Here is a 24,457-nt window from a genome sequence, read left to right as displayed (position 1 = left end):
CACTTAGAACTTAACATCAGATATCATTTTTATTTACCCCAACTGGAAATCGAAGTTGAATCTTTGAATGGTTAATTTCTTTTATTAAAAAAATCTGGTTTGTAATAGGGAGCTAACATATTTTATTTTCTCCATCTCTATTACAGTTGTAAGAACATTTCTACTGTACGTAATATAAGTAAATTAACCACACTGTGGCTTATGAAATCCCAAGATAAAGTCCCTGCAGAAGTAAAAGCCCTTTATTGAATCATACTCTAGGATAAACGCATCCGAACAGGATTATTATCACCACTTCTTCCATATCTAAATTAATATTACGTTCCTTCCAGTCAAAAGCTTTCAGTACTCAAAAATCTTTCTTCAGAGATTTTCCATTTAACCCTCTATACAACTGTGTCCGTGTGACTTATCGGGCGTGCTTTCTGCTCAGGTTTCAATTCTCAGTGGGACCTTCGATACAAAGCCGAATAACAATTTTGAATAACACGTTAGAAAGTAGGTTCCGTCTCACCAACCAACCCAAATATATTTCCCACTGTGAACTATGGTTCCCGATTACCTTACACTGATCAATTTAGTTATATGATCTATTGTTGACAATGAGAATATATTATAATTTCTGCTTATGAAAGATTGCTCACATATTCGTTTCTTTCTGGATCACGTTAGGCAGAAACTTTTGTTGAGAGTGGTCCAATCAGGGCCGGCCTGAGGCGTATGGGACGTTTGAAACTGCACAGGCGACCGATTAGGGCAAGGGCAAGAAAAAACGGGAAAATCGTGTTTGTTTTGTAAAGTTTATCGGTAAACTTGCTATTCTTCTAATTGTATTTTTTTAAAAATAATATTTATAAACAAATAGTTATTAAATTGTGTTACATTTAAAAATGAAAAACATCGTATTATTTATTCTATTTTTTATTCTTGTAATACTGAAATTTATCCATCTGTATCATATATGTGCAATATTCCGAACTTATATAAGTATTTTAAGTTTTTTATTAGTAGATTAATACACAATTGATTAAAACATTTGAATTTCTCAAATTCAGTGATTCAATTGCCTTCCTGCTCTCTTCAAATGACTCTTCTGGTTCACGTGTGTAAGGGATAAAATCAGGAGATACAGTCTTCCCCGAAACAATATCCTGGATACGCACTTAAAATGATATACATAAGTTCATTATTGAAATGACAATTAATTTTATAAGTTCTTTCACAGAGTGTCATGAAATCAATGAGTAAAACCACAACCACAGAAACGTTCTTCAATAGTAATTTTATAACTGAAAATGAATTGGAATTCTCGCTTTTCAGTTTGCAATAAAAAACTGTTTCATATTTTAGGCGAGAAACACCATTGGGCGTCCTAAACTTTCTGTTGGTTACTGAAGGTAAAGATACATTTAAGTGTGTGGATTGCTTTGATGCCCCATCACGGTCAAATTAAAATATCGCTAATTTTACAGTAATTATGTGGTATCTTCAAATAGATAAAAGATAATCGAAAAGTGGAACAAGAGCTCGCTAGGAACAAGGGTGTCCTAGACTATATTATTTTACATGTGATACCGTTATCACGACTCACTTATCTGCTTTCGATTTCCCGCCATTTAGAAAATCGGCAGTTATTTTCGCGTTTCTTGGCTGCAAACGGAAAGCTACTAGGTGACTCGTGATAATGGTACCTCAATCAAAATAATATTGTCTAGGGCACCCTTGTTCCTCATTTCGATTATCTATCTATTATGTGATATCTATTTGAAGATATCACATAATTACTGTAAAATTAGCGGTATTTTAATTTCGCAGTGATTAGGCCTCAAGAGTTCTCCTCACGTCTCTATATCCGTGCCTTCTGCAGAAAGTTTTTCGAAGTTGAAATCAAGAAAGACTTATCTTAGATTAACTCTGTCACAAGAAAGACTCGGCAATATTGTAAATCGAAAATGACGTTTTACCTTAACTAGATTACAAGGAAATTCTGGTTACATTCCCTGGTAACTAAAGCAAGGAAAGTTCATGGGTAAAGGACATACTTTCACAAACCATTTGTAAAAAATATTGTTTAACTAAAAGTCGGATCTGAAGATAGATAAAAGTCCAAATTTGGAGCAAAGTTGTTTCTGAGTAAACAATTTTTTACTTGCAAATTTTCAATCTTTATTGTCATTATTTTCTTTATTTTGTGGTATATTTTTGTCATACTTTTGTAATATTTAAGCATTTCTCCAAATATAATTTCCAGGTCTACTCCATATTCTCTATTTACAAATATGTTATTTACAATAATAACTGTATTGTAAATATTGCTCTTCGTATATTCTAAATTAAAATAAACAATATATACAATTCTATTTTCAACTATTTCATTTATTTCTTGGATATATAGATTGTTTTACCTAACACTGTTATTTTAAAACAAATAAATGTTGCATAAAGAGATACTGTCATTTTTATTTTCTACCGTAGCAAAATTGAATATATATTGCAATGTTAAATTATTTATTTAGTTTATTCTCAATGCGATATGTGTTACAGTGAGCTATGATTGAACTTTGTTTTATAGAAAAATATTTTAAAGTTATTAACAAAATATTAATAATAAGTTAGATTTTAAAATAGACTAGCCTTTGACTCCGCCCCCAGACCCCCGCGTTTGCTCGGCCTACGGCCTCGTACCTCTTATCCCACAATTCTATGGAATTTCAAATTTCTTTTCCTATTTTAACTAGATGAGATTTTGTATCCCAAGAAAGCACCCATTTACATAATATGACAATTTTTTCATCCCCCCTTTAGGCCCTTAAAAACTAAAAATATTCACTTTTGGCAATTTTCCTATCGGTTAGTCCTGAAAGGCTACAATCATACCAAATTTCATCATTCTAATCCTGTCAGAAGTGCCTAAACATTTTGAGGTGTAGAAAATGTCTTATATAAATAACACGGAAAAGATTTTTCAATTTCCCATAAAACAATCTACAGTTGGAAATTTTTGTTTTTGATAATTTACTTAGATAACTCTAGTGAAAAGGTGCAAGCATACCGCATTTCAAGTTTTGATTCCAATCCCAAGTACCTAAAATGAGAGATTATAAGTCCAAGAAAAGTTCATTTAAATAACATGACGAATTTCTTTATCCCCCTCTTAGACCCTCTAAAAGTTAAAAAATATTCACCTTTAGTACTTTTCTGTAGGTTAGTCTCGAAAAGCTACAACCATGCTAAAGGACCCCGCACTTTGAAAGAAAAACGATGTCCGTTGCCATAGAAACCGCCGTTTCCAGGACAACAGATCCTGTCACGGTTAGCCAATATTGAAAGAAAACGTAAACGAAGAAAAAATAATAATAATAACGTGCAAAGTACTGGAGAGAAGTCGCTAAAATTAATTCCCTTTAATGAGGACGATTTACGAAACATCATCTACTAATTGAAGTCATGATTATTTTCCAATAAAGTAAATTCCAATAAACTTTCTTGTTATTGTTGATTATTCCATATCGGACTCCCGAAGAAAACTCATCTAAACAACTTATTGACCGTGCCAATAGCGACTACTCTCAATCATGACTCCGTTTTCTTTCATTTAGAAATAGAAAAGAAAGAGAAGAAAGTAGAAGGGTAAAAGAAGGAGGTAGAAAAAGAAGAAAGAAAAGAAATAGGGTATTTTAATAAGAAACAGATTACTGGATAATTCCGGAAATATAGAAAAAAATCGAGAAAGTCCTTGAAAGATGAATCATTCTAAATGTTATTAACGACTAATCAATTTTGGAATGCTTCGGAATAGACACATGTTCCCTCATACCACCCAGACCTAGCTCCAGGCACCACGACCGTGGGATTGCCCAGACCTAGACCTGGAAACGAGAAAGATGAAATCATTCTTTGTACTGTTATTCCAACCGGTGATTGATAACCATCCAGCATCTGAACTCTGTTCTCTAGGATCGACCACACATATGAATTAGCCAAGAGGAAAAAAAAAATCAGACTTATAAACTCAATATAAATTTATATATAGTATCAATAAGAATTTCAACTTCCTGGAAGAAAGATGTCGTATTTAGGCTCATCCTGCTATTTTTGTTTCACTCCTAGAGCCGATTTAAACCATTAGTAGCGGTCCTTCATGACCTAGGTTATTTACCTTAACACATATATTAAAACACAACACATATATTATAGATGTTAATACAACAAATGATATCACTAAAATTACTTATATTAAATCTATCATGCATTCACACGCTCACTCACTCAGGACAGTGTATATATGTTTAAAGGAAACCAACTAACTACAAAGATACAAATAGTTTATTACATTCATAGTGGAAAAGAAAAAATAATTACAAAGAAAATCTTAAAAGCACAAGTTCTTGGTTATATATTAATAGAATACATAGAGTTATATTTTAGTAAATTTTTATATATTCAATCATCTTGACAAATGGAAAAAGGAAAAAAAATAATTACATGTATTATATCTTAGGCATGCTAAAACAAATTATGATTTGCGACATATGCAAAAAGACACTTATTTCACTTGAAAAAAAATTGACAAAGAGGAAAGAAAAGAAAAAAAAGAACTTTTGGTGTATCAGAACTTATATGAGTCTCTACCTCACATTGGGTAATAAAATATTAATGGTTTTGAGCGTTCAAATCACAAATCATGCACTACTCGTAGTGTCCAGAACATTTCGCTCCATTTAACTTCGTTCGTGTTTATATATATATATATATATCTAGATATATATATATCTATTGGTTTACAAAACCATTCATCGTCTATACTTGGTTTATAACTTTTAACAGTTTATATCTGCAATCGCACACTGCGACGCTTTATACCCATCCAGGGATTTCGAAAAATCACTATCGCTAGAGGACGTTTCTCCTCTTAGACGGTCCATTTCCAAACTTATTAATTGAATAGTTTTAAGTTATTTATGCAACACTGGGACACGTTATGAGGCCTTTCCTTAGGATCACTTTCATATATATTTGTATATGATTCGGATTTTAAAAACGATCTCCCGCAGGTGTACGGAGTATGAAGGTTTAAATTGAGGATAAAAAAAAAAACTGGTCAAGTCACAGGATACATATGCAGGTGAGAAGGATTCAAGGTACACTTTCCACGATGGTTTTAGGTTGGTAGTTCAGGGATAATATTCGTTATGATGATGTGGGTTACGTTTAGACCTGCCGTTACTTTCCAATACATGTCATTACATAATTACATAAGGTATCATTTACATTTATTCAACAGAAAAGGAAAATTACTTAAGTGCACGGCGGTATTCTTAACAAAATCTACATTCTTACATTCGTCGGAGAACTTACTGGTAAACTATAGCAACCAACACACGTTTAGGGGGACAGACACGAGCGCTCTTACATATATTCATAATACATTTAATATCATACTTTTACTTTAAAATCATATTCACATACTAATTACATATACATTTCGACGTATTCATTTCTCTCTCTCTCTATATATATATTTATATATTTATATTCAATAAATGCGCACACATTTAAATTAATCACCCCCAACAATAAAATTTTTACTAGGTTGCAAACCTTGTCCCAAAACAAATGACTTCCGACATTACATATGAAAAAGAAAATCGCTTTTCTACCTGATACCGCGCATCTATAAATTTTTCACTTTTATATAATCAATTCGTGTTTAAATCATGAAGGAAAAAGAAACTTTGGAAGGCAGGCACGTAACACAGAGCATTTCTAAAGATATAACTAGATAACCTAAAATACAATTTCTGGGCCCAGGTTAACTACAAAGTAATCGAAAACCAAAACAGAAAGGAAAGTGACCAACGGATTACGAGAAAAAAAAAAACTTAAGAGGAACGACGGTGAAAGAACGTAATCGAATTGTCGTCAAATACTAAGTCTTTGTTCATTTCAGCGATAGGTCAAAATGTGATGGAGGACCCAATTACTATCTACTTTATTCATGAATCGTGTCTTGCAACGTCTCAGCTGGTAATTTCAGATCAGAGTTGTACGTTAAATAAATCGTAAGTAACAAGTTCAAAATCTTGGGGGGGGGGAAGGTTGAAAAAATTAAAAAAAAAACTTGAAGAAATGAAGACAGAGAGAGAGATAGAGAAGAAGGAAGACGAAGAATAGGGGCGCCAAAGACTTAAGTGAGAAATAACTAACGCTACAAAGATAGAAGCCGAATTTCGCTCTCAACAAAATCCATAGCCAAAATATTCTTAACATGCCAAAAGGGGTTCGGCTTACCAAATAACTAGCCAATAAAACTGTCTGCGAAGATGAGACAAGTCTGTGTCCACGATGGGATTTTCGGAAAGACAAAGGCTTTAGGGAAATCCCACCACTCACCGTATCCGGTCAACACCCTTGCAGACCCCGAAATCCTCCGGAAGGTTAGAGACGGCGTTAATTTAGGATTTCAAAAGAGGGAAAAAAATCATCCGACCTCTTGGAAACCAGAAGATTCCAGGATAGTAATGAAATTAGAGTAATAGCTAAGATATCCCTAATGAATGATTTGCCAAAATAAAAAAAATTAAATAAACTGAATTTTGGATCGGTGATTTCTATTGCCAAACTTCACCGATAGCTACCCTGCGCAGACACGCCACAGTCTGGGATGTCGTTAATTTCCCTCGTCTAATTAAACTAAGAAAAGAAATGAAAATACTTAAAGGGACTAGGGGTCGATATCCGGGTACGCGATAATAAATTTCAATAACTAATTGTTTTGATTCTGTAACCCTGTCAGAACTGTCGCCTCCATGAACATTGTAAGCTAGCCCGAGTAGGTAACGTGAAGGAAAAAAAAAATCTCACGGAGCAGGATATTCTATTTTAAAACTGACCAGAAAATATAATTCACTACAGCCCTGTTGTATAACTACTATTGTCTTTTCACATTTATTATTCAATATGTCTAGTCAGCGATTGTGTGATGCTACCCCTTCTATCAGATGGTATTACTATGGTTGATTATTATTATAACACATAAAACTACAAAATATTACCATAGTCCGACTATATATCGCCCTCCGGTCCGCGTAATATTATGGTGCAGGGGTCAGAACTTGAGATGTTTGTAGCTACACGTATCTATTCAATATCTATATATCAACACGCGGCGAAGTATTCACTGGGCTACTATACATTTAACTATATGGGTGTCCTATCTTCTATATTCATTTACTACAATATTCATGTACTTTATATTCATATTCACATTAATATTCATATCATATTCATATCATCATTCTTTTCATTTGCCACGACGCTATATTCTACAAACACCCTGTTTCCTCTATCTACGCCCAGCCTATATACACATTTCATCATGACACTTTAAAATCTATAATCACTACAAACATTTCCCGTTCCGATCACCGCACGACAACCTCACTCGAACCCAAGACTCTTTCATCCCACACACAATACTATGTAATACTCGATAGCTTTATTAAGAAGAAAGAAAAAAATCCTACGTATGTTCACTGAAAATAGAATTATCTGCGATAATGTTTAATGTTTATGAAATTCTGCAGCAACAATGAACTTCTGCAGCCACGAAGAAAAAATGGACATTTAATATAATTTCAAAGCGAAGAACTAGCATCATATCGCCCGACTTCTGTTAAAAAATTACGTATTGTTTATTTACTTAAATATCTCGATTTCTAGACTATGCAGAATGTTGAAACTTTCAGAATATATTAATTTTGGGTCACTTGACCTAACTGTACATTCATATGGGCTGTGAATTATACCTTCTAGGTTTTATTTCGGAAAGAAAGGTCAATTTCATGAAATCTAAATCACTAAGCACCTCGACGGAAGAATGGCGGTTAGTACTGACTTTTGACACTAGGGCCAGCGACGATATAATCAACCCTTGAACAACTGAATGTGACCTTGTACACGGAATTATTATACTATATTACGTTCACTTAATGACGGAGTAATAAAAATATCGCATAGTAAATACTACACTGTCCATATTTAATTATCTCACGCACTCTTTCATCACTTAACTACCACAATTACAACTACTAGATTACAAATATACACATACTACTTAAACTACAAGACACATCATGCCAATACACACCAATCATCACTATCATTAATACATGTTATACTAATAAATATACACAGAAAACATTCATATTTTACCATTTTAAATCGGCTCGAAAGGAGAAGGAAAGAAAGGGACAGGGCCAACTGGCCCTTGTTTTCACTGAATCACATTCTTTACTCAACCTGTTTAACCAATGCCCTGAGGGGACATATCGAAGTATTAGCTAACAATAGGACCCCTGCCCTGAAGGGGCAGGAACCCGGAACAAACTACATGTTCAACTCATCCCGCTGGAAGCCGTACTCCCAATTTGGGAGTCAGATAAGAGCCCTTACTGATAATTCACACGTGCATTGTGATTACTATTCTAACTACAACAGAATTAAATGCCGCCATGTATGTTAAAAAAAAGAAATCACTCGCTACCTACATAAACAAATCTATATACGGACAGGTCTTATAACCCTCAATTAGCAGGAAATTTGGAAGGTGAAAATATCAGGGGAAACACTAATCTTCAGAACCGGTTTTAGGAAAAGGAAACGGAAATCACACTACTTCGGAATCCTGTCCATAGCGATCGGTATATGAAATCATGGCGTTCCTATATTGCACTTCCTATTTCTTCTTTTTAGTCCGGTTTTTACTATGAAAAGCTAGCAAATTTATGGCTCCTGAGCTTCCTGCTTGGTAGTTATTCAACTATTATATTAGTTTTACCTTGTTAATGTAGCTTTTTCAGCTAATTTTCCGACTTTCTGAGCTAGAAGATCCTAGTCCGGCGTCTTCAGTGGACTTCTTGCAAGGAATGGAATAATTGCGCCCTAATATCATAGCGTGGGTTTGTCAGCCAATCAAAACTAAGCATTTTGGCGGTGGGGCTTTGAAACGAATAAAATTTGGTAAAATCTGGATTAAACTAGATTTTAGAAGGACCTAGGTATCTAAAAGAGAGGTGAAGGGTGGTCCTGAAAATTCTGTCGAATTTTAGATTGGTTATTTGGTCTGAAAGTTCCGTCCAATAGTGGATCTATATTTTCAGATAGCACTGACACCGTAAGAATTGTAATAATCCATTTACACATCCATATACAAGACTTATAACTAATTTAAAATATAAATAAAGGTATTGATTCCCAAAACTATAATTCCTAATGAATTTTTTACAGTTTCCCATGTTAATTTGAAATAAAATAACAAATAAAATTACGAATTATATGAACAGCCAGAATTTTTTTTTGTTAAATATCAAGTACAGTCGGTGCAAAAAATTTCGGGCACCCTCCTATTAAGAACATAATATCATTAGACTGTAATGGCATATTACAGTTCCCCGGCGTCGTTAAAAAAAATTTTGTTTGAATAACAAAATTTTGTTGAATAGAATTAACATGTATTAATACTAATAAACTAACTACCCACTCATACTCTCATGCACTCAAATGAGACAGTGTAACATTCACTTTGGGTATTGAGATAGAAGTTCCCGTTTTTTGTCCTCGGTACAGTTGAAAAGCTTAATATTCTGGAAATTGCGAGTTCACCTTTTAGGTAGCAGGAAAACACGAGGTAACCAGTTCGCAATGTTCCCATCGAAAGTGGGAAAATGTTCAATATCCCGGAGGGAAACTTTGGAACCCATACTAACATAAGCAGGGGAATTGTTAGTGGGAATTAACATATTATCCTGCACAATCGGAGTCGTCACCGGATTTACCACCGACGACGTAGTAGCGGTGTTATAATTACCCATGTAAGTGAAAGGGATTCTGTTGGTCGTATTGAGTATGTTGGGCTCCATCCCCGGACCAATCGCACCCATGAACAACGACTCAGAATGGTACCCATCTCCTCTTCCCGGCAACACGCTATGTGATTGTATACCTCCATGTAAGGAGGGAGCACTCACGCTAGTGACCGTAGTCGTCACAACACTCGACTGATTCGGCACACTATTGGAATTGAACCACGACTTTGGTTCTGACTGATGCATGGGGTAGTGCGTCGCAATATCCCGTGCATCAACTGACATTGAATTTTCTTTTCCTGCGCTACAGGTAGTTGTTATAGCGGGTAATATTTCTGAGGAATCGCTACCGGGGAAAGGATAGGTTACCTCTGATTTTTCGCGACTAGATTTCGTCATTTCTTTTTGAATATTTACTATCTCGTTTTGAATTTTCGAAATTTTCTGGTCAGTTACTTCCCGTTTGGTTTCCAATGATAAGTCTGACAAGGTTGACTTTAAACTATCAATTTCGGCCTGCTGTGTTTCTAATTTATTGTTGATTTTATGCAATTTGGTATCCATTTGTTCAATTTCAGAATTTACATGATCTAATTTACCCTCAGTCTCCTGTTTAAGTTGCTTTACAGATTGCTGAGCCTCGCATCTGACCGAGTCAATTTCATTAGACATTTGCTCTCTCAATGTAGTTATTGAGGAAGCAAAGTCCGAACATATGTTGTCGATTTTCTGGGTTAGTACCTCGAATCGAGATTCGGTTTCTCGTTTCGAGGTATCAAATTTTTCATTTATTTCACGTCTCATCTCTCGGCTATTTTCATTTATTTCGCGTCTCATTTCCAGGCTATTTTTATCTATTTTTTCATTTATTTCGCGTCTCATCTCCCGGCTATTTTCATTCATTTCTTGTAGCATTTGTTGCAATGAAAGGAGGAGAGCGTCATTATTAGATGACACAGTCTTCCTTTGCTTTTCTTTGGGTTTATCACCAATTGGATTCCCATCTTTTTCATCATCATCGAGGTCAGATATCTCCACTGGAGATATTTGGCCTCGGTTCTTCGGGGTACTATACCCTCGCTCACCGTCCGAATCGGGATGTTCATTTTCTTTTTCAGAGGATAAACTCATGGGTTCACGCGACTGGTGGAGCTTCCCCTCACATTCTTTGCAGTATTTAACTATTTCACCAGCCCGGACCTTTTCTGCATTTTCAGCAGTATCCTCTAAATTAATACAACTGAAATGGATCCATTTCAACCCACATTCGTGACACCTCACTAGCCTACGAGAGACGCGAGCTCTTTTCTCACTACTTTCTAAAGTACATTGTGTACATGAGACTTCCGCGTTCTCGTGTGATACGACTTCCCTATTGGTTGCCATAGTTTCCATATAAAAAGACACAATATAAACACATGCAATTATATACTTATAGACTAACAATACTTATTATTCAGGTACTATTCATAAATTAAGGACTCCTATCTAATTCCCTCCTTGGGTCAACTTCCAGCATTTTCAAATTTTAGAAGTCACTTTAGCAAATTCCTTCATTTCCCCCTTTCTACAGAGAGAGACAAAGATAGCAGAACAGCCAATGACTATAATTATTTAATCTCACTGTAACTTTTTAATTATGCACTTTTTGTGGCCAAGTCAATATGTGCTCGATCCTAAACAGTGTTTAATAAATAATTTCAGATTCGTTACCAGGGAAAACAATTGTTTCCATGGTAACTGTCCGATGTCAACGGTCGCCAATATTGAAAGAAGAACCATGTCCGTTGCCATAGAAACCGCCGTTTCCAGGACAACAGATCCTGTCACGGTTAGCCAATATTGAAAGAAAACGTAAACGAAGAAAAAAAATAATAATAACGTGCAAAGTACTGGAGAGAAGTCGCTAAAATTAATTCCCTTTAATGAGGACGATTTACGAAACATCATCTACTAATTGAAGTCATGATTATTTTCCAATAAAGTAAATTCCAATAAACTTTCTTGTTATTGTTGATTATTCCATATCGGACTCCCGAAGAAAACTCATCTAAACAACTTATTGACCGTGCCAATAGCGACTACTCTCAATCATGACTCCGTTTTCTTTCATTTAGAAATAGAAAAGAAAGAGAAGAAAGTAGAAGGGTAAAAGAAGGAGGTAGAAAAAGAAGAAAGAAAAGAAATAGGGTATTTTAATAAGAAACAGATTACTGGATAATTCCGGAAATATAGAAAAAAAATCGAGAAAGTCCTTGAAAGATGAATCATTCTAAATGTTATTAACGACTAATCAATTTTGGAATCCTTCGGAATAGACACATGTTCCCTCATACCACCCAGACCTAGCTCCAGGCACCACGACCGTGGGATTGCCCAGACCTAGACCTGGAAACGAGAAAGATGAAATCATTCTTTGTACTGTTATTCCAACCGGTGATTGATAACCATCCAGCATCTGAACTCTGTTCTCTAGGATCGACCACACATATGAATTAGCCAAGAGGAAAAAAAAATCAGACTTATAAACTCAATATAAATTTATATATCGTATCAATAAGAATTTCAACTTCCTGGAAGAAAGATGTCGTATTTAGGCTCATCCTGCTATTTTTGTTTCACTCCTAGAGCCGATTTAAACCATTAGTAGCGGTCCTTCATGACCTAGGTTATTTACCTTAACACATATATTAAAACACAACACATATATTATAGATGTTAATACAACAAATGATATCACTAAAATTACTTATATTAAATCTATCATGCATTCACACGCTCACTCACTCAGGACAGTGTATATATGTTTAAAGGAAACCAACTAACTACAAAGATACAAACAGTTTATTACATTCATAGTGGAAAAGAAAAAAATAATTACAAAGAAAATCTTAAAAGCACAAGTTCTTGGTTATATATTAATAGAATACATAGAGTTATATTTTAGTAAATTTTTATATATTCAATCATCTTGACAAATGGAAAAAGGAAAAAAAAATAATTACATGTATTATATCTTAGGCATGCTAAAACAAATTATGATTTGCGACATATGCAAAAAGACACTTATTTCACTTGAAAAAAAATTGACAAAGAGGAAAGAAAAGAGAAAAAAAAGAACTTTTGGTGTATCAGAACTTATATGAGTCTCTACCTCACATTGGGTAATAAAATATTAATGGTTTTGAGCGTTCAAATCACAAATCACGCACTACTCGTAGTGTCCAGAACATTTCGCTCCATTTAACTTCGTTCGTGTTTATATATATATATATATATATATCTAGATATATATATATCTATTGGTTTACAAAACCATTCATCGTCTATACTTGGTTTATAACTTTTAACAGTTTATATCTGCAATCGCACACTGCGACGCTTTATACCCATCCAGGGATTTCGAAAAATCACTATCGCTAGAGGACGTTTCTCCTCTTAGACGGTCCATTTCCAAACTTATTAATTGAATAGTTTTAAGTTATTTATGCAACACTGGGACACGTTATGAGGCCTTTCCTTAGGATCACTTTCATATATATTTGTATATGATTCGGATTTTAAAAACGATCTCCCGCAGGTGTACGGAGTATGAAGGTTTAAATTGAGGATAAAAAAAAACTGGTCAAGTCACAGGATACATATGCAGGTGAGAAGGATTCAAGGTACACTTTCCACGATGGTTTTAGGTTGGTAGTTCAGGGATAATATTCGTTATGATGATGTGGGTTACGTTTAGACCTGCCGTTACTTTCCAATACATGTCATTACATAATTACATAAGGTATCATTTACATTTATTCAACAGAAAAGGAAAATTACTTAAGTGCACGGCGGTATTCTTAACAAAATCTACATTCTTACATTCGTCGGAGAACTTACTGGTAAACTATAGCAACCAACACACGTTTAGGGGGACAGACACGAGCGCTCTTACATATATTCATAATACATTTAATATCATACTTTTACTTTAAAATCATATTCACATACTAATTACATATACATTTCGACGTATTCATTTCTCTCTCTCTCTATATATATATTTATATATTTATATTCAATAAATGCGCACACATTTAAATTAATCACCCCCAACAATAAAATTTTTACTAGGTTGCAAACCTTGTCCCAAAACAAATGACTTCCGACATTACATATGAAAAAGAAAATCGCTTTTCTACCTGATACCGCGCATCTATAAATTTTTCACTTTTATATAATCAATTCGTGTTTAAATCATGAAGGAAAAAGAAACTTTGGAAGGCAGGCACGTAACACAGAGCATTTCTAAAGATATAACTAGATAACCTAAAATACAATTTCTGGGCCCAGGTTAACTACAAAGTAATCGAAAACCAAAACAGAAAGGAAAGTGACCAACGGATTACGAGAAAAAAAAAACTTAAGAGGAACGACGGTGAAAGAACGTAATCGAATTGTCGTCAAATACTAAGTCTTCGTTCATTTCAGCGATAGGTCAAAATGTGATGGAGGACCCAATTACTATCTACTTTATTCATGAATCGTGTCTTGCAACGTCTCAGCTGGTAATTTCAGATCAGAGTTGTACGTTAAATAAATCGTAAGTAACAAGTTCAAAATCTTGGGGGGGGGGAGGTTGAAAAAATTAAAAAAAAACTTGAAGAAATGAAGACAGAGAGAGAGATAGAGAAGAAGGAAGACGAAGAATAGGAGCGCCAAAGACTTAAGTGAGAAATAACTAACGCTACAAAGATAGAAGCCGAATTTCGCTCTCAACAAAATCCATAGCCAAAATATTCTTAACATGCCGAAAGGGGTTCGGCTTACCAAATAACTAGCCGATAAAACTGTCTGCGAAGATGAGACAAGTCTGTGTCCACGATGGGATTTTCGGAAAGACAAAGGCTTTAGGGAAATCCCACCACTCACCGTATCCGGTCAACACCCTTGCAGACCCCGAAATCCTCCGGAAGGTTAGAGACGGCGTTAATTTAGGATTTCAAAAGAGGGAAAAAAAATCATCCGACCTCTTGAAAACCAGAAGATTCCAGGATAGTAATGAAATTAGAGTAATAGCTAAGATATCCCTAATTAATGATTTGCCAAAATAAAAAAAATTAAATAAACTGAATTTTGGATCGGTGATTTCTATTGCCAAACTTCACCGATAGCTACCCTGCGCAGACACGCCACAGTCTGGGATGTCGTTAATTTCCCTCGTCTAATTAAACTAAGAAAAGAAATGAAAATACTTAAAGGGACTAGGGGTCGACATCCGGGTACGCGATAATAAATTTCAATAACTAATTGTTTTAATTCTGTAACCCTGTCAGAACTGTCGCCTCCATGAACATTGTAAGCTAGCCCGAGTAGGTAACGTGAAGGAAAAAAAAATCTCACGGAGCAGGATATTCTATTTTAAAACTGACCAGAAAATATAATTCACTACAGCCCTGTTGTATAACTACTATTGTCTTTTCACAATTTATTATTCAATATGTCTAGTCAGCGATTGTGTGATGCTACCCCTTCTATCAGATGGTATTACTATGGTTGATTATTATTATAACACATAAAACTACAAAATATTACCATAGTCCGACTATATATCGCCCTCCGGTCCGCGTGATATTATGGTGCAGGGGTCAGAACTTGAGATGTTTGTAGCTACACGTATCTATTCAATATCTATATATCAACACGCGGCGAAGTATTCACTGGGCTACTATACATTTAACTATATGGGTGTCCTATCTTCTATATTCATTTACTACAATATTCATGTACTTTATATTCATATTCACATTAATATTCATATCATATTCATATCATCATTCTTTTCATTTGCCACGACGCTATATTCTACAAACACCCTGTTTCCTCTATCTACGCCCAGCCTATATACACATTTCATCATGACACTTTAAAATCTATAATCACTACAAACATTTCCCGTTCCGATCACCGCACGACAACCTCACTCGAACCCAAGACTCTTTCACCCCACACACAATACTATGTAATACTCGATAGCTTTATTAAGAAGAAAGAAAAAAATCCTACGTATGTTCACTGAAAATAGAATTATCTGCGATAATGTTTAATGTTTATGAAATTCTGCAGCAACAATGAACTTCTGCAGCCACGAAGAAAAAATGGACATTTAATATAATTTCAAAGCGAAGAACTAGCATCATATCGCCCGACTTCTGTTAAAAAATTACGTATTGTTTATTTACTTAAATATCTCGATTTCTAGACTATGCAGAATGTTGAAACTTTCAGAATATATTAATTTTGGGTCACTTGACCTAACTGTACATTCATATGGGCTGTGAATTATACCTTCTAGGTTTTATTTCGGAAAGAAAGGTCAATTTCATGAAATCTAAATCACTAAGCACCTCGACGGAAGAATGGCGGTTAGTACTGACTTTTGACACTAGGGCCAGCGACGATATAATCAACCCTTGAACAACTGAATGTGACCTTGTACACGGAATTATTATACTATATTACGTTCACTTAATGACGGAGTAATAAAAATATCGCATAGTAAATACTACACTGTCCATATTTAATTATCTCACGCACTCTTTCATCACTTAACTACCACAATTACAACTACTAGATTACAAATATACACATACTACTTAAACTACAAGACACATCATGCCAATACACACCAATCATCACTATCATTAATACATGTTATACTAATAAATATACACAGAAAACATTCATATTTTACCATTTTAAATCGGCTCGAAAGGAGAAGGAAAGAAAGGGACAGGGCCAACTGGCCCTTGTTTTCACTGAATCACATTCTTTACTCAACCTGTTTAACCAATGCCCTGAGGGGACATATCGAAGTATTAGCTAACAATAGGACCCCTGCCCTGAAGGGGCAGGAACCCGGAACAAACTACATGTTCAACTCATCCCGCTGGAAGCCGTACTCCCAATTTGGGAGTCAGATAAGAGCCCTTACTGATAATTCACACGTGCATTGTGATTACTATTCTAACTACAACAGAATTAAATGCCGCCATGTATGTTAAAAAAAAGAAATCACTCGCTACCTACATAAACAAATCTATATACGGACAGGTCTTATAACCCTCAATTAGCAGGAAATTTGGAAGGTGAAAATATCAGGGGAAACACTAATCTTCAGGACCGGTTTTAGGAAAAGGAAACGGAAATCACACTACTTCGGAATCCTGTCCATAGCGATCGGTATATGAAATCATGGCGTTCCTATATTGCACTTCCTATTTCTTCTTTTTAGTCCGGTTTTTACTATGAAAAGCTAGCAAATTTATGGCTCCTGAGCTTCCTGCTTGGTAGTTATTCAACTATTATATTAGTTTTACCTTGTTAATGCAGCTTTTCCAGCTAATTTTCCGACTTTCTGAGCTAGAAGATCCTAGTCCGGCGTCTTCAGTGGACTTCTTGCAAGGAATGGAATAATTGCGCCCTAATATCATAGCGTGGGTTTGTCAGCCAATCAAAACTAAGCATTTTGGCGGTGGGGCTTTGAAACGAATAAAATTTGGTAAAATCTGGATTAAACTAGATTTTAGAAGGACCTAGGTATCTAAAAGAGAGGTGAAGGGTGGTCCTGAAAATTCTGTCGAATTTTAGATTGGTTATTTGGTCTGAAAGTTCCGTCCAATAGTGGATCTATATTTTCAGATAGCACTGACACCGTAAGAATTGTAATAATCCATTTACACATCCATATACAAGACTTATAACTAATTTAAAATATAAATAAAGGTATTGATTCCCAAAACTATAATTCCTAATGAATTTTTTACAGTTTCCCATGTTAATTTGAAATAAAATAACAAATAAAATTACGAATTATATGAACAGCCAGAATTTTTTTTTGTTAAATATCAAGTACAGTCGGTGCAAAAAATTTCGGGCACCCTCCTATTAAGAACATAATATCATTAGACTGTAATGGCATATTACAACTTTTCTTATGGAAAGTGGCTTTCGGCTAATGTTGTTGAAACTTCGCTGGTTGATAGTTCTTAACATGTGGATCAAAAGTCTCAATGGGCACAAAGACCGAAATCGACTCCTTCCCCCCCAAAAAACCGCCTCGAAGTAGCTGGGGGGAAGAACTGATTTTAGCATGTAAAACAAATTGTTGTTTTAATCAACTCAACAAGGACCCCAAACAACCACATGTTAGACTATCAAACTACCCCACTTGACACCGCCCTTTGCCCCCCACATATCCCCTCCGCGAATTACCTTACGGATGTTCCATATTACTGTAGTTTATAGTTGCGCGTATGTGTTGAAATACCTACAGTTTTGGTCTCACCGACGATATAATGGGTTTCACGTATCGCTGATTACGAATCTGAGGTGAGAGTTCTAGAATTCAAGATGGAGGATCAATATGGCGGATCAAAAACACGAAACTCCTGAATGTAGCCACAAATAGCTGTTTACTGGGGTATTTTGGGTCGTTGGTTACGAATCTGAGGTTAAAATTCTTGAATTCAAGATTGCAGATCCAATACGGTGGATAAAAACGTCGAAGCCACAAACCGTAGTAGACTAGAGTGTTTTTAGATCGCTGTTTAAGTACGCAACATTCCTTGATACTTCAGCCACCATGTAGAATTATTCTGCACCCTTGCCCTTTACCAAAACCCACCACAGATATCTTAATGCTGAACGGTGTTAAAATAATTCATCAATTATCTGTTCATTATTTTCATCATTTCGGTTTGCAGCATGTAATGTGGTATTTAGCAATGAGTCATCGGGATATCTAATGTTCTGTAAATGTCGTGCATGGCCTAAATACCACAAGACACTTGCAACGTGCGCATATGTACCTAATGTACGAGCACCGCTTTGACATATACAGTAGTAACCTTGAATAACATTTTGATCATAATCCTGGTCATTGTGTTAGTAGACAGAGGATACCGCGATGCAATTCCTTTACTGGAATATTTAGGAATTGATCATAGAATGCCCGCACTCCTACTACCACGTGAAAGACAACTATCAACAGAAGATGCGAATACTTCTCGACTAGTTACTAAAAGTCGATGGATAGTCGAGGCAAGAACGGGCATCTGAGATCTGTTTTTAAGTTTCTAGCACAAACGTTGAATCTGCAACATGCAAAGAAACTGAATAGTTTCTATCGCATAGCTGGAGCTATTTTGAACAGATACCATCCGGTTATTTTCATGCAAGATGCAACCATTGAATTAGCTAGAGAAATAAGAAATACGTCAATCATGCCGAACGTTGTTAAAGCAAGAGTGGAGGTAGATAATCTTATTAGAAGGAACGGTCAATGGGTACCGCTGAATGATCAAGGCCTAATTGATTTCTCTGTACTTAACTTAAACTACTTACGAGATTTCACTGTAGGCACATATCAAGTAGATCTCTCATCCTCTTACGTCCAAGATAAACTAATACGAGATAAGGATGAGCAATTCCAGCTTGACGAAAACGTAACTGAACCGGGATTCTGCGCATACGTCTCTACTCAAGGTTCCGCAATGCAACTAAGCATCAAGTTTTCATAGCATATGTAGCCAATGATGAAGATGACCAGGATTATGATCAAAATGTTATTCAAGGTTACTACTGTATATGTCAAAGCGGTGCTCGTACATTAGGTACATATGCGCACGTTGCAAGTGTCTTGTGGTATTTAGGCCATGCACGACATTTACAGAATATTAGATATCCCGATGACTCATTGCTAAATACCACATTACATGCTGCAAACCGAAATGATGAAAATAATGAACAGATAATTGATGAATTATTTTAACACCGTTCAGCATTAAGATATCTGTGGTGGGTTTTGGTAAAGGGCAAGGATGCAGAATAATTCTACATGGTGGCTGAAGTATCAAGGAATGTTGCGTACTTAAACAGCGATCTAAAAACACTCTAGTCTACTACGATTTGTGGCTTCGACGTTTTTATCCACCATATTGGATCTGAAATCTTAAATTCAAGAATTTTAACCTCAGATTCGTAACCAACGACCCAAAATACCCTAGTAAACAGCTATTTGTGGCTACATTCAGGAGTTTCGTGTTTTTGATCCGCCATATTGATCCTCCATCTTGAATTCTAGAACTCTCACCTCAGATTCGTAATCAGCGATACGTGAAACCCATTATATCGTCGGTGAGACCAAAACTGTAGGTATTTCAACACATACGCGCAACTATAAACTACAGTAATATGGAACATCCGTAAGGTAATTCGCGGGGGGGATATGTGGGGGGCAAAGGGCGGTGTCAAGTGGGGTAGCTTGATAGTCTAACATGTGGTTGTTTGGGGTCCTTGTTGAGTTGATTAAAACAACAAATTGTTTTACATGCTAAAATCAGTTCAATCCCCCCCCCCAGCTACTTGGAGGCGGTTTTTTTGGGGGGAAGGAATGGATTTCGGTCTTTGTGCCCATTGAGACTTTTGATCCACATGTTAAGAACTATCAACCAGCGAAGTTTCAACAACATTAGCCGAAAGCCACTTTCCAAAAGAAAAGTGCGGGGTTCTTAATCATTGTAGCTCTACAGAAAATGCCCAATAATTTTGGGGTGTAAAAGGTCTCCCATGTACATAACATGGGGAAGGTTTTCCAATTGCCCATAAATCCACTCTAAAGTTGGAAACTTTTATTTTGGATAATTTACTTAGTTAACAATAACGAAAATGTACAAGCATACCGAATTTCAAGTTTTTATGCCAATTTCAAGTACTTAAACATGAGATTATAAGGTCCGAAGAAAAAGGCCCATTTAAATAACATGGGGGAAATTCTTCATTCCCCGTTTAGACCCCTTAAGAATTAAAACTATTCACTTTTGGCAATTTTACTGTAGGTTAGTCCCGAAATACTACAATCATGCCAAATTTCAACTTTCCTCGTCAACCTTAAGTACAATTTTGCTTTATGCCAGTTCATGTAGTTTTATACCTAGGTACATAGTTAGGATGTCTTAGTTTACTTGAACTGCCATTGAAAAAGGCAGTTCAAAGAACTAAGTAGTAGATTTTTATCCATGTATATCGGTTAAATATTAGTCTATAATAGTGATCGCCAAACCGTCGCTCGCGAGCTACTAGCTCGCGTGGACATTTTCGGTAGTTCGCGTTAACTCTGCGGTTGGCTAAGCTTAATTCCTCTATTGAGCTCACGCTAACGACAGGGGGCGCTGACGACAACAACTGTTTGTTTCTCCCGTGCAACTGCCATTGTCAGCCACATCTCACAGTTGATTGCTTGTATACGTGGGGTTGTGCACGTTGTTTTTCTTCTGTTTATTAGACATATGCTAACTTGGATAGTTCGATTTTATATTTACTAGAAATGTAAGTTTATAGGCAATATACAAATGTAAAACTTTTTTTAAAAAAAGGTTGGTAGTTCTTTTGGTTGGTAGCTCACAGTAGGATTTAAAAACGGTACGATAGCTCACAGTAGGATTTAAAAACGGTACGATAGCTCAGAAGATTCGTAAGTTTGGCGACCACTGGTCTATAAAAATTTAACTGTAAGGTATTACTTCACTTGAGCTTTTAGGTTGAAACTCGTGCTGTCGAAATCGGTTTTTGAAAAAACAAACGAAAACCGGATTTTGAAAAAGTGAAATTTCATAAAACCGAAATATCGGTTTTGAAAACCGCATTTGCGGTTTCGGTTTTCAAAACTGCTTTCACGGTTTCGGCGTGAAAACCTCATTTGCGGTTACGGTTTTGAAAACCGCTTTTGCGGTTTCGGTTTTGAAAACTGGTTTTCTCAAAAACCGAAAACTGCAAATGTCACAAAAATTCGACAGCATTAATATCAGGTAACGACGAGAAAAACAGCAAAGAATCTTTCCCCCACTTCGGATCACAGTTGCCAGATGGAGGGAAATTTCCCTCGGCGTACGGAAAATATGCTCAAAATTTTCAGAGGGTAAAGAATGTATTTTTTTTTTCTTAAAATGTCTTAAAGTGTAGGTAAATTCTTATTGAGTATACTTTTACAATTGGCAGAATAATAAAAAAAAAAGTTGCACTTTCTCACAAAGAGGCACGGCTATCGTTATTGGTAATTAAAAAAACATACAGAATAAAAACTTGATCGGTGTTTCCTTCACGTATAAACTATTGCAGGTGTCTGGGACTTGCGATAAGAAACCAGTCAACACACTCAAAACCACAACATTCACATTTATCGGAGTGGCAACAAATCAACAATAAAATTGTGTATTGCGATCTAGATTTCTTTCTTTCTTTACCGCTTATAAAACCGCAAACACGGTTTCGGGCGGCTTTCGCTTTCGAAAAGAGCTTTTGCGGTTTCCGTTTGGAAATCTGCTTTTGCGGCTTCGGTTTCGAAAACCGCTTTTGCGGTTTTCGGTTTTCAGAAAAACCGGTTTCCTTAAAAACCGAAAATAGCAAATGTCACAAAATTCGACATCACTAGTTGAAACAGCTCTGAAATACTATTTGGAAACAGTTCCGAGCAAATCCCACGGTCCGTCACTTTAGCCCGGATATTCCACACTCCCTAACCTCCTCCTCATATGAGGTACTACATCAACATTCAATCTTGCCCACAAGCCATTTTGCTTTTAGACCAGCGTTTGATCCAATACTACAAGACACTACGACTATGTAGTATTGATTTTTTGTTATTCTATATCCGAAAATATGATAGCTTACTATTAAGAATTGCCACCTATGTATATTCTTAGAAGAAATATAGAAGTAGATTTCAGTTAAAAGGGAGCTACCGTGGCCCCGTATTTTTTAAACTTTTTGGGGTTTAAAATGTAGATTTTGATGAGCTGTGTCCAGTTGCACAACTTTTGATTTCTGGAACCGACCGGTTCATGATCAAATTAGAAATCAAAAACAAAAAGTGGGATAATTTGGGCACTGTGGAACAGTGACCGACTGAAACGAAATGGGTATCATTCGATTCGTATTCACATGTACATGAATTACTGATATTCCATTTCCCCCAAAATTTCATTTTGACCCAAAAATTAAAAAAAAAAATCTGGAGTTTTGGATCTTGGATTTTCGATAATTTTCCGGTTCAAAATGGAATTTTCGGTAAAATGGCATATCAATTGTGTGTAAAGACGAATCGAATGACACTCATTTTTTCCTAGTCGCAGTCGGTCACAGGTTCGAATTGCTCAAAATCCCGTATTTTCGTTAATTTTCGGGAAAATAGCATATTAGTTATTCATGTACATGTGAATACGAATCGACACCCATTTTGTCCCAGTCGGTGACTAGTCAGTATTGCCCAAATGTTCCCACTTTTTGTTTTTGACCCCTAATTTGACCTTGAATCGGTTGGTTCCAGAAATCAAAAGTGGTGCAATTCGACACAGCCCATCGAAATCTACATTTTAACTCCCCCCCCAAAAAAGCTGAAAAATACGTGGTCACGGTAACTCCTTTTTAACCGTAGACTGCATTTATAAGAATAAACTCTTTTTTTAAAAAAAAAAAAATAACAATATTAACTATTAACCGACTTCAACCAAAGCGCTAAAATGTAGAAAACAATAAAAGCGCTAAAAAGGAGAAATAATAATAATTATTATAATAATAAAGCGCTTAACAGCAGAAAATAATTCATTATTAATATCTGTAAAATGTGAAATCAGTGCCAAGCCCAACAAGTTAACACCCCATAAAATAATCATTGAAACACATTTTATATTAGGAATTAATTTGTTTAACTTGGCACGGAGTTCAAACTTTGAGATATGTAGATAATTGTAATGAATTATTTTCTACTTTTAAACGCTTTATTATTATAATAATTGTTATTTTCTATTTTCTAATGCTTTTATTCTCTGCTATTTTTAATGCTTTTATTGAAGTCTGTTAATTGTGATCCTTTAAAAAAAAATATATATATATTTGCTGGCTTTTAGTTCGTTTTTACAATCAATTACCTGGTAGTGGCCCAAGAGTGTGGAAACACTGTAATAAGTGGTAAATGCTGCTAAATGTAACAAAACCCACATCGAGCCAAGTGGACTTTGTGATGGACAAACACCATGTGGCGTGGGTTTTCTCGGGGTTCTCCCGTTTCCTCCTACTTTCTTCACTCCATCATTTTGTTCATTTCTCATCATAACCGTTTCTTTAGCGTAGCCGTCATAGTCGTGGGACGTAAAACTGAAATATTTCATTTCATTTTTCAAATGTAGCAAAAGTAACAACACAGGTGAGAAATAGTGAGGGAAAAGTTTAATGAATGTTATCCTACCGATAATTGTATTGATAACTTTCTAATTTTTTTCTCGTAATCCCGTTGTGAGTAGGAGTATGGAAGTACGAGTATTATTATCCGTGTTAGTGGTGGTTAACCCAGGGTCAAATTATACAGCCCGTTAAAATGTAAACAAAAGTAGATCAACTTATCATTAACAAAGCTTATATGTGTGCATCAACCGTGGATTTATATCAATACTTACTGTTTCATTCCATTTGGTTGCTGTAATATCTCGGGATGAGTAAAAGGTACTTTTAAATGTGTTTTTTGACCTATCAACATTATCAACAACAGCAAAGTG

This window comes from Thermobia domestica, chromosome 12 (genome assembly GCF_964235325.1).
Source record: "Thermobia domestica chromosome 12, izTheDome1.hap1.1, whole genome shotgun sequence".
NCBI lineage: Eukaryota > Metazoa > Arthropoda > Insecta > Zygentoma > Lepismatidae > Thermobia > Thermobia domestica.
The sequence above is the reverse complement of the archived record's forward strand: the minus strand, read 5'-3'. Positions refer to the sequence as shown.